Source organism: Diabrotica virgifera, chromosome 8, assembly GCF_917563875.1.
Source record: "Diabrotica virgifera virgifera chromosome 8, PGI_DIABVI_V3a".
NCBI lineage: Eukaryota > Metazoa > Arthropoda > Insecta > Coleoptera > Chrysomelidae > Diabrotica > Diabrotica virgifera.
Window position 1 is genome coordinate 3,491,404 of NC_065450.1, and position 14,087 is coordinate 3,505,490.

General features: G+C 29.6%; 1 protein-coding gene across 17 annotated transcripts in view; it reads left to right on the plus strand.

Annotated features, from left to right (window-relative positions):
- LOC126889719 (uncharacterized) overlaps positions 1-14,087 on the plus strand; it is a 632,478-nt gene that overhangs the window by 561,850 nt on the left and 56,541 nt on the right. For 9 of the 17 annotated variants that reach the window (XR_007700145.1, XR_007700144.1, XR_007700143.1 and 6 more), the window contains exons 1-2: positions 13,207-13,482; positions 13,570-13,971. The exons of 1 other annotated variant lie outside the window; for it this stretch is intronic. The gene's annotated coding sequence lies outside the window, so the exon portion shown is untranslated. Of the gene's footprint in view, positions 1-4,326; positions 7,542-7,628; positions 8,031-8,740; positions 8,913-13,206; positions 13,483-13,569; positions 13,972-14,087 lie in introns of those variants that run through there. 7 more of the 17 variants (XM_050658259.1, XM_050658264.1, XM_050658257.1 and 4 more) reach the window with 6 other exon arrangements.

Below are 14,087 nucleotides of genomic sequence, written 5' to 3' on the forward strand. Positions count from 1 at the left end.
ATATCAATATAGCGACTAGCTACAGCCTTTATTAGGAGCATTCTGTGATTATCTGAGAATTGTTGATCCATGCTATGACTAAGTAAATTTAAAAAGATGTCGTTGTTTATGTACCTCCGCAAAACGTTTGTAACTAACTCATCAGTATTCATACGAGTTGGAGAAGGGACCTCTTTTAAAATTTTCTCAGCCATAAAGCATATATCGATCACACTCTCAGATGGATATTGCAATCCTTTTTTATTTTTTTTATCAATAAATGAAAATAAAAAGTTGTTACGAGTGACACTTACTAAGGCACTTAAACATTCATTACAGACTATTCTTTTTTGTAAGTAAAACACAACATAACCAGCTATATATGTAATTATGCTTTTTGAATAAACAGAAAAAGGATTAATATAGCTGTGATCATGATCACTTATATCTACTGGCACGTCAGTAGTGCAACTACCACTCAACCTATAATCTCTGGAAGTGATATTAATGTGATCGGTGGGATTGCATTTTAAAATAGTTAAATCTTCCAAAGGAAAGCAGTTACCACTAAATTTATTTTTTAGTTCAACATGTACCAAAATTTTTTTATAAGCTGACTGAAAATGTCTAGCACTTGGGTTATTATTGTAACCGCCTTGTGCTCGAACTGAACTAAAAAATAATTCTATGTGGTCTTGTGATACCTTATAAAATGGTAAATACTTTAATGTAGAAGAAACAACTAACTGGTTAAAAAGAACTTTTATACTGGATATGCATACTTTTAATCCAAGAAATCCAGTAAAACAATCTGTATCTAACATTAAGAGGTCCTGACCTGGAGCTGCTTTTAACTCACTAATATATTTGTCTGCTTCATTTAAAAAATTGACAGTGTTATCATAATTATTTAAACTTAAAGGCTTTTTAAAGCCATGCTGCAACAAACTTCTGAAATTAAGTATATCAAACAATTTGTTCATGATTGTTACAAATCTAACAGTTGCTTCAACTCCAGAAAATTGTGACAAACCTAACTCTTTATTGCAAAAGTCTAAAGCTACTGCAACACTTTCGCTTAATACCTGAGTAGCCAGTGACACTTTCATTTTTTGTCTACGAAAATAAACATGTTGGGCCTTTAATTTATTGGCTAAATGAAAAGATTCACTCTGTTGAAGATGATGCAACTCCTTAAAATACCTCCAATCAATAAATCTATTCTTGTCATCTACAAAACTAGATTTATTACCTAAAGTGTTACGAATTAACTTAATCATATGACTAGGATCTAAAACTATAACTACATCCTTGTCTGTACAAGGATGTTTAAAAAAAGTTTGTAGGGATGAATGATTCAAATTACATCCTAATAGCTTAGCCATCGTAAGATTAACAGGAGCCCCATCAAAAGTAACACTTACAACATCTACACCTACTTCATGGCACTTTCGCAGACACTCCAGAACCAAACCTTTTTTCTGTTCTCCAGTGCAGCCAGCTATCAAAAAATATCCTACAGGCATTTTCCAGGCACCATTAATACAGTTAACCATAAATACAAGGACGTTTTTGGCTAACACCAGTTCCTGTACACCAGTACCTATGTCAACATACCCATAACATTTTTTGCCTGGAACCCATTCTTCCTGTTGCCGGATAGACATTTCATCAAATATTAGACCACATATTACTTTGTCATTACATGAGTTGACTTTCAGTCTTAAGGCGTCGAAAGATTCCTTCGTAAAACCAGGTTCACCATCAATGGCTGTATACCATCTACTTAGAGTTCTAGGATGAGGTAAACATGTATCAAATGTTCGTCTAACATATTTATACGCCGCAGGTGAGTAATAATGTAGTGTCAGAGCAAATGTCCGCAATTGCTCTGAATATTGCTTAGGTAGCGCTTTTTTTTCAACTTTTTTTAACTGCCTCAGAAGAACTTCTTTAGGTGCTCCTAATTTTTCAAGAAGATCCAATGTTTCTTCTTGAACCAACCTTGTTTTCTTGAGTTTCTCAATGACATTCTTCATGTTAGCTACTTGTTTCTCACTTCTTTGTAGTCTTCGACGAACATTCCTTAATCTTCGTTTTCGTTCACTACTAATTTTCTGCGAACGACCTAATTCTTTAGATATCTTCCACTTCCTAGAAGTTAACTCACATGATGTACTAGGAATATCTGGAGATACATTGGAAATTACGTTCCTTTCTGACATTATACTGATATTAGATAATATCCTCACTTTTGAATTCTCCTGCATTTGTAGCACCTAAAAGAAAAAAACAAACGCTAAATATCACAATATCAAAGAGATAATAATAAAATATGTAATATAGATTTACAAGAAATAAAAAAGCATACTGAATAAGTATTAAATAAACATAAAACCAATATATATGAATATGTAGTGAGGGACGTTTGAGTTTGCATAAATTCATTATCTCGAGAATGGGCAAATTTGAAGAAAAATCCTGACAGGTCGATTTTTATTTTTAAACTAGCTGACCCGGTGAACTTCGTTGCACCTTAGATAATGTGTCATAATTAGATAATGTGACATAATTTTAATTCTAGATCAATTGGTCGAACGCAATTGCTAGAGATCGATAACTCAAAATCAACTGCTCGAAAATGAATTGCTCGATATAAAAATTGATCGAAATACAAATTGTTCGAATAAAAAAGAAAATTATATGTCCAAATATTTATTCACAATAATGCAAAATTTGTAGGTATATAAGAGAGGTACATTTAATAGGTCAAATTATGTGATATTCCACGTATATAATCACAGATATTAATTTGTGGTTCATAATAATGGCCTCTCCGTCCAGGAGAGGCCCTGGACGTAGACGTATATCCTGGCTGGCCAATCTTAGGAAGTGGACTGGTCTAACGTCAACTGATCTATTTCGAGCTGCCGTAAATAGAATACGATGGCTCAATGTGGTCGCCAACATCTCCAGAAGATAGGCACTTTTAGAAGAAGAAGAATAATGGTTTATTAAACGCAATAACCTATCAACGCTATCTCTATATCTTCTATGACCATTTTGAGGTTGTTTGCCACTTATGTATACTCGTTCTCAGAGGCACCTTTCAGTGCATCACAGGTTTTCGATTTCTTTCTAACGCATTAAGTTGGAAGTGACAGAAAAAAGGTACGTTAGTTGATAGATGGCGCTATAATCGAACAAAAAATGATTTACGAATTATATATACGACTATAATCTGTACAATTTATAAGACTATACAAATCAAAGAATAAATGCAATAAACACAATTGATTTATTTTTATACCAAATTGCAAATTAAAGGGTTAAACTGCAATACCCTTTTCATATTTGGCTGATTACGATTGTGACAACTGTCACATTTAACTTAAATGTTGGATTATAATAAATGTTATAAATGTGTATTATCACGGACTTACCTTTTTTGCGGTAACTTGTTACATACTGAAAAATGCCTCTGAGAAGGACCACACTGTTCAATTTTTAGTTCATTTAAACTTTGTTCTTGTTCTAGAGCGGAAATAAATTTCTGCCGATATTTTTCTTATATTTCCAAAGCTCAAACATATTTAAGATTTATAATAAAGATGTTTTCAGCATAAATTAATATACGATTATATAGGTAGAATATCATATAATTTGTCCTATTATACTATCTTATGTCTATATTTTGTACTATTGTGAATAAATATTTTAGATATACAATTTTCTTTTTTATTCGAGCAATTGACTTCGAGTAAATGTGGCCTTTCGACAGTTGCTTTTCTCTAGAATAATTGTACAAACTCTAAAAAACGTAGGTGTTCTACAAAATATTTTATAGAAAAATTTTTTGATTAACAATAGCCTTTGATTTTATGCTTCTGTATTTTGGTAAAATTTTAAAAGCAATAAAAAAAGCAAACTGACGGACGGACCTATTGAGACAGAGAGCGAAGTGTTCTTGCGCCAGTTTTTTTGCGAAAAATTTAATTATTATAGCAGAGATACACGCCTTCACCAAAATTTTGATTATTATACCAGAGATGCGCCTCCACCAAAAGCATCCGCCAAAATTTTGATTATTATACCAGATACATGGTCCTTCGGCAAAATTTTGGAATATTTTTTGTACATTCAAAATAGTAATCGCAAAGTTAGAAACTTCATATTTTCACGGATGTTAGTACAATTTTCGCTCGTTCTCCTCGTGTGCTTAATGTCGTCTCTCGTGCTCTCGTGTTGTCCTACGGCCTCGTTTCGTTATCTCGGAAACTAATTGAGCTAGAGAGACGATTTATATACCGTTGGATACCGAATTCAGCATGAAGTCTAACTTCCAAATTTCATAAAAATCGCTCAAGTAGTTTCGGAGAAGTATGGCAACAAACACTGCGAAAGAGAATTTTATATATATATAGATATAAAATATTTAAATGGCTATTAAAAAATAACGGTTAAAGATAAAAAAGTGAAAATTTAGGATTGTATGTATATTTTGGTTCTACATCGTATAAAATTAAGAAAAAAGAGTTTGTTCAAAAAAATTTTAAAAAATTTCGGGGGGGCAAGCCCCCTTCTCACTTAGGTAGATCGTACCACTTCAGAAACCATCCCGGGTTGATGCACAACAACTTTGATTAAGGTCATTTTACGATCAAATGCATAGTTTGTGAGTCTATAGGGAACATACATACATACAAACATTCATTTTTATTTATATAGATGTAAAATATTTAAATGGCTATTAAAAAATAACGGTTAAAGATAAAAAAGTGAAAATTTAGGATTGTATGTATATTTTGGTTCTACATCGTATAAAATTAAGAAAAAAGAGTTTGTTCAAAAAAATTTTAAAAAATTTCGGGGGGGCAAGCCCCCTTCTCACTTAGGTAGATCGTACCACTTCAGAAACCATCCCGGGTTGATGCACAACAACTTTGATTAAGGTCATTTTACGATCAAATGCATAGTTTGTGAGTCTATAGGGAACATACATACATACAAACATTCATTTTTATTTATATAGATGTAAAATATTTAAATGGCTATTAAAAAATAACGGTTAAAGATAAAAAAGTGAAAATTTAGGATTGTATGTATATTTTGGTTCTACATCGTATAAAATTAAGAAAAAAGAGTTTGTTCAAAAAAATTTTAAAAAATTTCGGGGGGGCAAGCCCCCTTCTCACTTAGGTAGATCGTACCACTTCAGAAACCATCCCGGGTTGATGCACAACAACTTTGATTAAGGTCATTTTACGATCAAATGCATAGTTTGTGAGTCTATAGGGAACATACATACATACAAACATTCATTTTTATTTATATAGATGTAAAATATTTAAATGGCTATTAAAAAATAACGGTTAAAGATAAAAAAGTGAAAATTTAGGATTGTATGTATATTTTGGTTCTACATCGTATAAAATTAAGAAAAAAGAGTTTGTTCAAAAAAATTTTAAAAAATTTCGGGGGGGCAAGCCCCCTTCTCACTTAGGTAGATCGTACCACTTCAGAAACCATCCCGGGTTGATGCACAACAACTTTGATTAAGGTCATTTTACGATCAAATGCATAGTTTGTGAGTCTATAGGGAACATACATACATACAAACATTCATTTTTATTTATATAGATGTAAAATATTTAAATGGCTATTAAAAAATAACGGTTAAAGATAAAAAAGTGAAAATTTAGGATTGTATGTATATTTTGGTTCTACATCGTATAAAATTAAGAAAAAAGAGTTTGTTCAAAAAAATTTTAAAAAATTTCGGGGGGGCAAGCCCCCTTCTCACTTAGGTAGATCGTACCACTTCAGAAACCATCCCGGGTTGATGCACAACAACTTTGATTAAGGTCATTTTACGATCAAATGCATAGTTTGTGAGTCTATAGGGAACATACATACATACAAACATTCATTTTTATTTATATAGATGTAAAATATTTAAATGGCTATTAAAAAATAACGGTTAAAGATAAAAAAGTGAAAATTTAGGATTGTATGTATATTTTGGTTCTACATCGTATAAAATTAAGAAAAAAGAGTTTGTTCAAAAAAATTTTAAAAAATTTCGGGGGGGCAAGCCCCCTTCTCACTTAGGTAGATCGTACCACTTCAGAAACCATCCCGGGTTGATGCACAACAACTTTGATTAAGGTCATTTTACGATCAAATGCATAGTTTGTGAGTCTATAGGGAACATACATACATACAAACATTCATTTTTATTTATATAGATGTAAAATATTTAAATGGCTATTAAAAAATAACGGTTAAAGATAAAAAAGTGAAAATTTAGGATTGTATGTATATTTTGGTTCTACATCGTATAAAATTAAGAAAAAAGAGTTTGTTCAAAAAAATTTTAAAAAATTTCGGGGGGGCAAGCCCCCTTCTCACTTAGGTAGATCGTACCACTTCAGAAACCATCCCGGGTTGATGCACAACAACTTTGATTAAGGTCATTTTACGATCAAATGCATAGTTTGTGAGTCTATAGGGAACATACATACATACAAACATTCATTTTTATTTATATAGATGTAAAATATTTAAATGGCTATTAAAAAATAACGGTTAAAGATAAAAAAGTGAAAATTTAGGATTGTATGTATATTTTGGTTCTACATCGTATAAAATTAAGAAAAAAGAGTTTGTTCAAAAAAATTTTAAAAAATTTCGGGGGGGCAAGCCCCCTTCTCACTTAGGTAGATCGTACCACTTCAGAAACCATCCCGGGTTGATGCACAACAACTTTGATTAAGGTCATTTTACGATCAAATGCATAGTTTGTGAGTCTATAGGGAACATACATACATACAAACATTCATTTTTATTTATATAGATGTAAAATATTTAAATGGCTATTAAAAAATAACGGTTAAAGATAAAAAAGTGAAAATTTAGGATTGTATGTATATTTTGGTTCTACATCGTATAAAATTAAGAAAAAAGAGTTTGTTCAAAAAAATTTTAAAAAATTTCGGGGGGGCAAGCCCCCTTCTCACTTAGGTAGATCGTACCACTTCAGAAACCATCCCGGGTTGATGCACAACAACTTTGATTAAGGTCATTTTACGATCAAATGCATAGTTTGTGAGTCTATAGGGAACATACTATTATATATTTCGTGGGGCCAATTATTATAGAAGTTATTTTATTTTATTTATTTTTATTATTAATTATTTTATTTAATTTTATTTAATTATTTTATTTTTATTATAGAATTATTTTTATTTATTGATTTTAATTTAATTATAGAATTTTTTAAATATATACTGATTTAATAATTTTTGATTTTAATATTGATTTTGCCCGGCGCCATCTATTAATCACTTACCTTACTAGCTCAGTTATAAAGTGAATTCTGCATGAGATCTCCTATCTGTGGAGGTGTGAGAAAAGATTTCTGAAATATCAACTAAACAAACGACACAAAAATACAGCTATATGAAATGGTTGATAAATAACAAAAGACTGTCGAATATTGTACACGAATTTGGAAATATATTGAAAATAAAGGCTTTGTTATGCAACATCAAAAATACAAGGTAATTATACAATAATATAGATCAGATCAATATGATATCAACTTGAAATATTTGCTGATCTATCTAACGTTAAATTATTTATTTTAGGTTATCTAGTCGAAAGTCTGAAGGAAGAAATACGATGCAATGAATTTAACTATATAAAAAAATAAAAGTATTTGACAAAAATTAAGTCGAAGATAACCCAAAATTATCTTGAATATTCAAAATTTGTTATACTAAAGCTAGAAAATGAAAAAACATTGACTTTCGATCATGATCAATTAAAAATATAAACTGTTCAGTACAACCTTTCACGATGTAATATGAAGATACACCAAACTGCTATGAAGTCTCTTCGGATCCAAGAAGAAACCAACTGCTTCTCTTTCACTGGAACAATGTTCTAAACATGGTAGATACCCGCATCGGAATACTTTTTCACTTTTCTTATAAAGTTGAGGGTCATTTTTGAAAATTTTTTCTTCACCATGAAGATTATTTATACAGGTTAGTAGAATAAAAGTTTTTAATTTAAAATTTTTACGATTTACCGCATTTTTCTCAAAAAATTGCGGAGCTCCTTATAAACAGGTGTTGCTTGTTCAAAAGCCAGCAGAAGTCTCTCTAAAATGGATTCCTTTTGGCTTGGCGTCCCTTCACAGCCAATGGAAATTAATTATTAATAACAATCCTTGCTATGAAAATTTGAATTCACCAATCAAAAAATTCCAATAAATTTGACATTTCATCAAAATAATAATTTTGATGAAAATTTTGGAAATATGAACCCAAATTGTGATTCTATCCTAATCTTTGGGTATAATCTAATCTGGGATTTGAATAGATTAAACTTTCTAGTTCATTTTGATATAATTTTCTTCTTGCTAGGTGCCCTTATTAAAGTTCTATTAGGGTTCATTTCAACGTCCGACACTTCATTTTTAGTTTCTTTATCACTTACACTCACATATTAAAATTCAAATATTTACACAATTACTACATACAAAGGATTGAAATAACTTTCAATTTACACAAAATAAATCAGCAATTGAATATGCATAAGCCATTTCCTCAAAATATCATTCTTATACGTTAATTTGACCTATAGTTTCGACACTTGTCAAAGCTATGATTCTATTGAACTATTTTCCACATTTTTCTTTAAAATTTATACTAATACTATTAATATTGAACTAACTATTGTTCTCAAATTTTAGATTAATGTCTATTTCAACATAATTTCACAAATCTACCCATGCAGCTAAATGATGCAAGACGTATCACCTTAACGAAGTTCCTTTCGAAGTGACTTTTGGAAACATGGAACCTTTTGATGATTCTTACGAACAAATAAGGCTATTGTATGATACAAATAGAAGTAATTCTCTGGTAAAACTCAAAATTCAAATTATTATATATTCTATTTACTAATTTCTAATTTATATGTCATTGAAATATCATCTTTGATATAGGATTACCTATTTTGATTTCTTATGTAATTCTACCTTTATACACTTAAATAAAACCATCTTATAACTATTTAATTATTACTAAGTGCTCTCCTAACTTTAGTTCTTTTTATAATTCTCATTCTTCTCAACCTTCCAATCAACGATACCCCTCAAAAGTGGCAATAATAAAAAATTATCCATATACTTTGGGCTTTATTAAAATTACTAAATTATCTATTATTTTTAACTATTCTATGGTTTGAGTATCTTAAAAAATCATAATAACTATTTAAAATCATGACAATTGCCCTAAATGAAAAATTGATAATTTTTCTTAAGTAAAATTTAAATTTTTCATTTAAAATTTGAACTATTATATAAATTATATTTATTTAAAAAATTACTTATCCTATAAACTTTAATCTATCCTTGGTAATATTTATACAAATCATTTATTTTAAGAAAATATTTTCAAATGCAAATTAAAATAATGAAAAATACCATTTCACTCCCTTCTTGAGTAAATGATTTAAAGGAACTATGTTTTTTCTCAAATCAGGCACAAGCCTTTTAAAATAGTTGATCAAACCAAGAAAACCACGCAAATTTTTAATATTTTTAGGAGTAGGGTACTCCTTTATTCTTTCTACTCTCTCCTCGTCCATTGAAACTCCCAAATTATCTATTTTATATCCCAAAAATGTAACACTATCTTGAAAAAATTGGCATTTCTTTATATTTATTTTAAGACCCGCTAAATCTAATTCTCTTAATAATATTTCAATATGTTTTAGGTGTGAAAATTCGTCTTTTGAAAGTATAAGGATATCGTCTATATAATGAAGAATAAAATCATCATATTTATCTAAAATATTATGAAGAGCACGAACTAAAGCACTACATGAACTTTGCAAACCATAAGGCACAACACAAAATCTGTACAGAACACCATCTATCATGAAAGCTGTATAATCTCTGGATTCATGGGCTAAAGGAATTAACCAAAAACTATGTCTCAAATCTACTTTGCTATAATATTTTGCCCCCGTTATTCTCCCGAAAATAGTTTCCGTTGTAGCAGGTGCTTCGTATTGCGGTATGGTGTGATTATTTAAATTTCTTGCATCTAGACAAAGTCTTAATTCTCCACTGTTCTTTTTGACTACAACAATTGGATTTATTATTCTTGAATTACATTTTTCTATTATTCCATTTTCTAACATCTTTTCTACTTCTCTATTTACCTCACTTCGGTATCTATATGGTATCGGATATGTTTTCGGTCTAAAATCTTGGATATTTCTAACTTCTATTTTGTGAACATAATCACTAGCAAATCTATTTTCCTCATTTATGAGTCCTTCATACTTTAATAATATTTTCTTCACTTCTCCTATCCACTCTTTCTTACATATCACTTCCTCCTCCATTATATCCATACTACTTTTACACACCTCATCATCAACATCTTCATATAATACATTATTAATATCTATATAATCATTATTTATCAATTCATTGCCCTTTTCTGGACTTAATTCATTAAATATTTCATTATCCTCCATATACATTCTCCTCATATTCATCAATTCCTTGCCCTTTTCTGGACATAATTCTTCCTCAAATTTCACATACTCCTCCTCTACTTGTACCAAACCTTTCTCATAATTGATTACCATACCCATTTTGTCTAACATATCCGATCCAATCATAATATCATATTTCATCTTATCAATGACAATCAGTTGTAGAATATAATCTTTTTTAATTAATTTAATATGACCAACAATACTTTTATTAACATGTGTAATCGTTGTATTATTTGCACCTACTAAACTTAACTTAGGAATTTTAAAACATGAATCTTCTAAATTCAAATTTTTAATGACATTTTCACTAATTAAGGAAATCTCTGACCCTGTATCCAATAAAACTTTAAAATATTTACCACAAAATTGAACTTTAATAAAAATTAATCCCTTGAACTTTTTCGATACAACATTAGCTCCCATGTCCAAAAATTCCCTATGATGCTCGTACAGTTTGGTTGCTATATTGCCTAGCAGGTGCGATCTACAAAATTCTGTTCAAATGACTCCATTTGAACACCTGATGACGTTGATGGTTGATCAGAAATTTCACCATCCATGACTATATTATTTACACTAAATTGTGCCCTATTATCACTATTTCTACTATTTTGGTTGGAAGGCTGATTCGAACTCGAATTACCCATATCTCGTCTTGGTGATCGTCTGCTATCACCATTATTGTCATTATTATTGTAAAAATTATTATTACCATTAGAGTTATTTCTATCACCATTATTTCTATAATTATTATCTCTGTAATTATTATATCCCCTATTATTATTATTTTGGTTATAATTATTATAACCTCCACGTCCATTGTTATTTCTATTATTATTATAATTATAATTTGATCTATTATTTTGACTTCTGTTTTGATTGTTATAGTTATTGTTATTATTATTGTTATTTTTATTATTCCAAGTTTGATTATTGTTATTATTATTATCATATCTGTTGTCATTGTAATTATTACTATCAATAAAATTTTGAAAATTGCCATTATTATTATTTCTGCTTCTATAACTTTGAAAAGCTTTTTCCTTTTCAATAAGAAAATTGCAGAGCATGTTGAAGTCGGTAAAATGAAAATTTAGTCGGATATTCTCTATCTGACTTTCAAAATGGACTATTATGTGGTTCACCAGTTCCTTCTCTGTGAGTTTTCCATCCAGATACTGGGCAGCACTATATAATCTCATAGCATACAGATGCATGCTTGTTCTAGAGTTGGAGTTATATCTTCCTCCAAACAATTCTGCTCTCACAACTTGTTGTCTGGACTGTCCCCAGAAAAATTCCAAAAACTTCACTTTAAAACCATCAAAATCTTGGATCTCATTCTCCACATTCGTATACCAAATCAACGCTTCACCCTTCAGCTGATTTCTAATGACTTCACGAAATTCGTCGAAGTCATTGTATTGCAAATATTTGGTTGTGAGTATACGAATAAATGGTACTGGATGTTGAGATTTATAGTCCCCATTAAAATAAATTCTGTTCTCCGATGTTTCTATAGTATGGACTATTGTTCCTTTTGTTGTATTCCTAATCTTCTTCTCCATCTTTTCTATCTCTTGTTTAACTTCTTTTACTTCAAACTTTAATTTATTCTCCAATTGATCCTCCTTTTCCTTGGATGTTTTCTGATCTTTCTTGATTTGATTTATGTTTTCATCTACCATGATGAATCTTCTGTTCGTCCACTCTGCTTCCTTTTCTATATCTTCTTCTACTATATTTATTCTTTCTTTATGCTGTTGTATTTGTGTTTTAATCTCTTGATTTTCAACAGTTAATTTAGTTTCTAAATTTTCATGTTTATTCATGATCTCTCCGTACAACATTTTCACTTCTCCAATACTCTTATTTATTCTCTGTTCCATTTGTTCTTCTATTCTTTTAATGTTCTCTTCAAGTTTCTTTTCCAACCTCTGACTATTTTCTTCTGCTTTTCTGTTATTTTCTTCTAACTTGTCTTCCATCTTTTGACTATTTTCTTCTAATTTTTCTTCTACCCTTTGACTATTTTCTTCTAATTTTTGTTCTACTTTTTGACTATTTTCTACTAATTTTTCTTCTACCCTTTGACTATTTTCTACTAATTTTTGTTCTATTGATTTATTATTTTCTTCTGTTTTTCGACTATTTTCTTCTAATTTTTTCTCTAATGATTTACTATTTCCCTCTAATTTATTTCCCATTTTCTTGTTGTTTTCATCTAAGTGAATTAATTTTCTTTCTATTTTATTATTATTTTCTTCCATCTTTGTCAATATTAATTCCATGAATTTTTCAAGGTCAGACTTTTCTTGTTTCTGTTCCTCTTCTTCCTTTGTCGTCTTCGAAACAGATCTACGTCCATCTGCCATTTTGTATAATATCTCAGACTCAAAATTTTAATATTGATTATTTAATATGTGACTATTTTGCCCTATATTTATCTTATCGTTCCACGTTGGTTGCGCCAATTATTATATATTTCGTGGGGCCAATTATTATAGAAGTTATTTTATTTTATTTATTTATGTTTATTTATTTTTATTTATTATATTTTTTTAATTTTAATTTAATTATATTTTTTAAAATATATTTATTATAGAATTTATTTATTATAGAATTTTTTTAAATATATACTGATTTAATAATTGATTTTAATATTGATTTTGCCCGGCGCCATCTATTAATCACTTACCTTACTAGCTCAGTTATAAAGTGAATTCTGCATGAGATCTCCTATCTGTGGAGGTGTGAGAAAAGATTTCTGAAATATCAACTAAACAAACGACACAAAAATACAGCTATATGAATGTATATGAAATGGTTGATAAATAACAAAAGACTGTCGAATATTGTACACGAATTTGGAAATATATTGAAAATAAAGGCTTTGTTATGCAACATCAAAAATACAAGGTAATTATACAATAATATAGATCAGATCAATATGATATCAACTTGAAATATTTGCTGATCTATCTAACGTTAAATTATTTATTTTAGGTTATCTAGTCGAAAGTCTGAAGGAAGAAATACGATGCAATGAATTTAACTATATAAAAAAATAAAAGTATTTGACAAAAATTAAGTCGAAGATAACCCAAAATTATCTTGAATATTCAAAATTTGTTATACTAAAGCTAGAAAATGAAAAAACATTGACTTTCGATCATGATCAATTAAAAATATAAACTGTTCAGTACAACCTTTCACGATGTAATATGAAGATACACCAAACTGCTATGAAGTCTCTTCGGATCCAAGAAGAAACCAACTGCTTCTCTTTCACTGGAACAATGTTCTAAACATGGTAGATACCCGCATCGGAATACTTTTTCACTTTTCTTATAAAGTTGAGGGTCATTTTTGAAAATTTTTTCTTCACCATGAAGATTATTTATACAGGTTAGTAGAATAAAAGTTTTTAATTTAAAATTTTTACGATTTACCGCATTTTTCTCAAAAAATTGCGGAGCTCCTTATAAACAGGTGTTGCTTGTTCAAAAGCCAGCAGAAGTCTC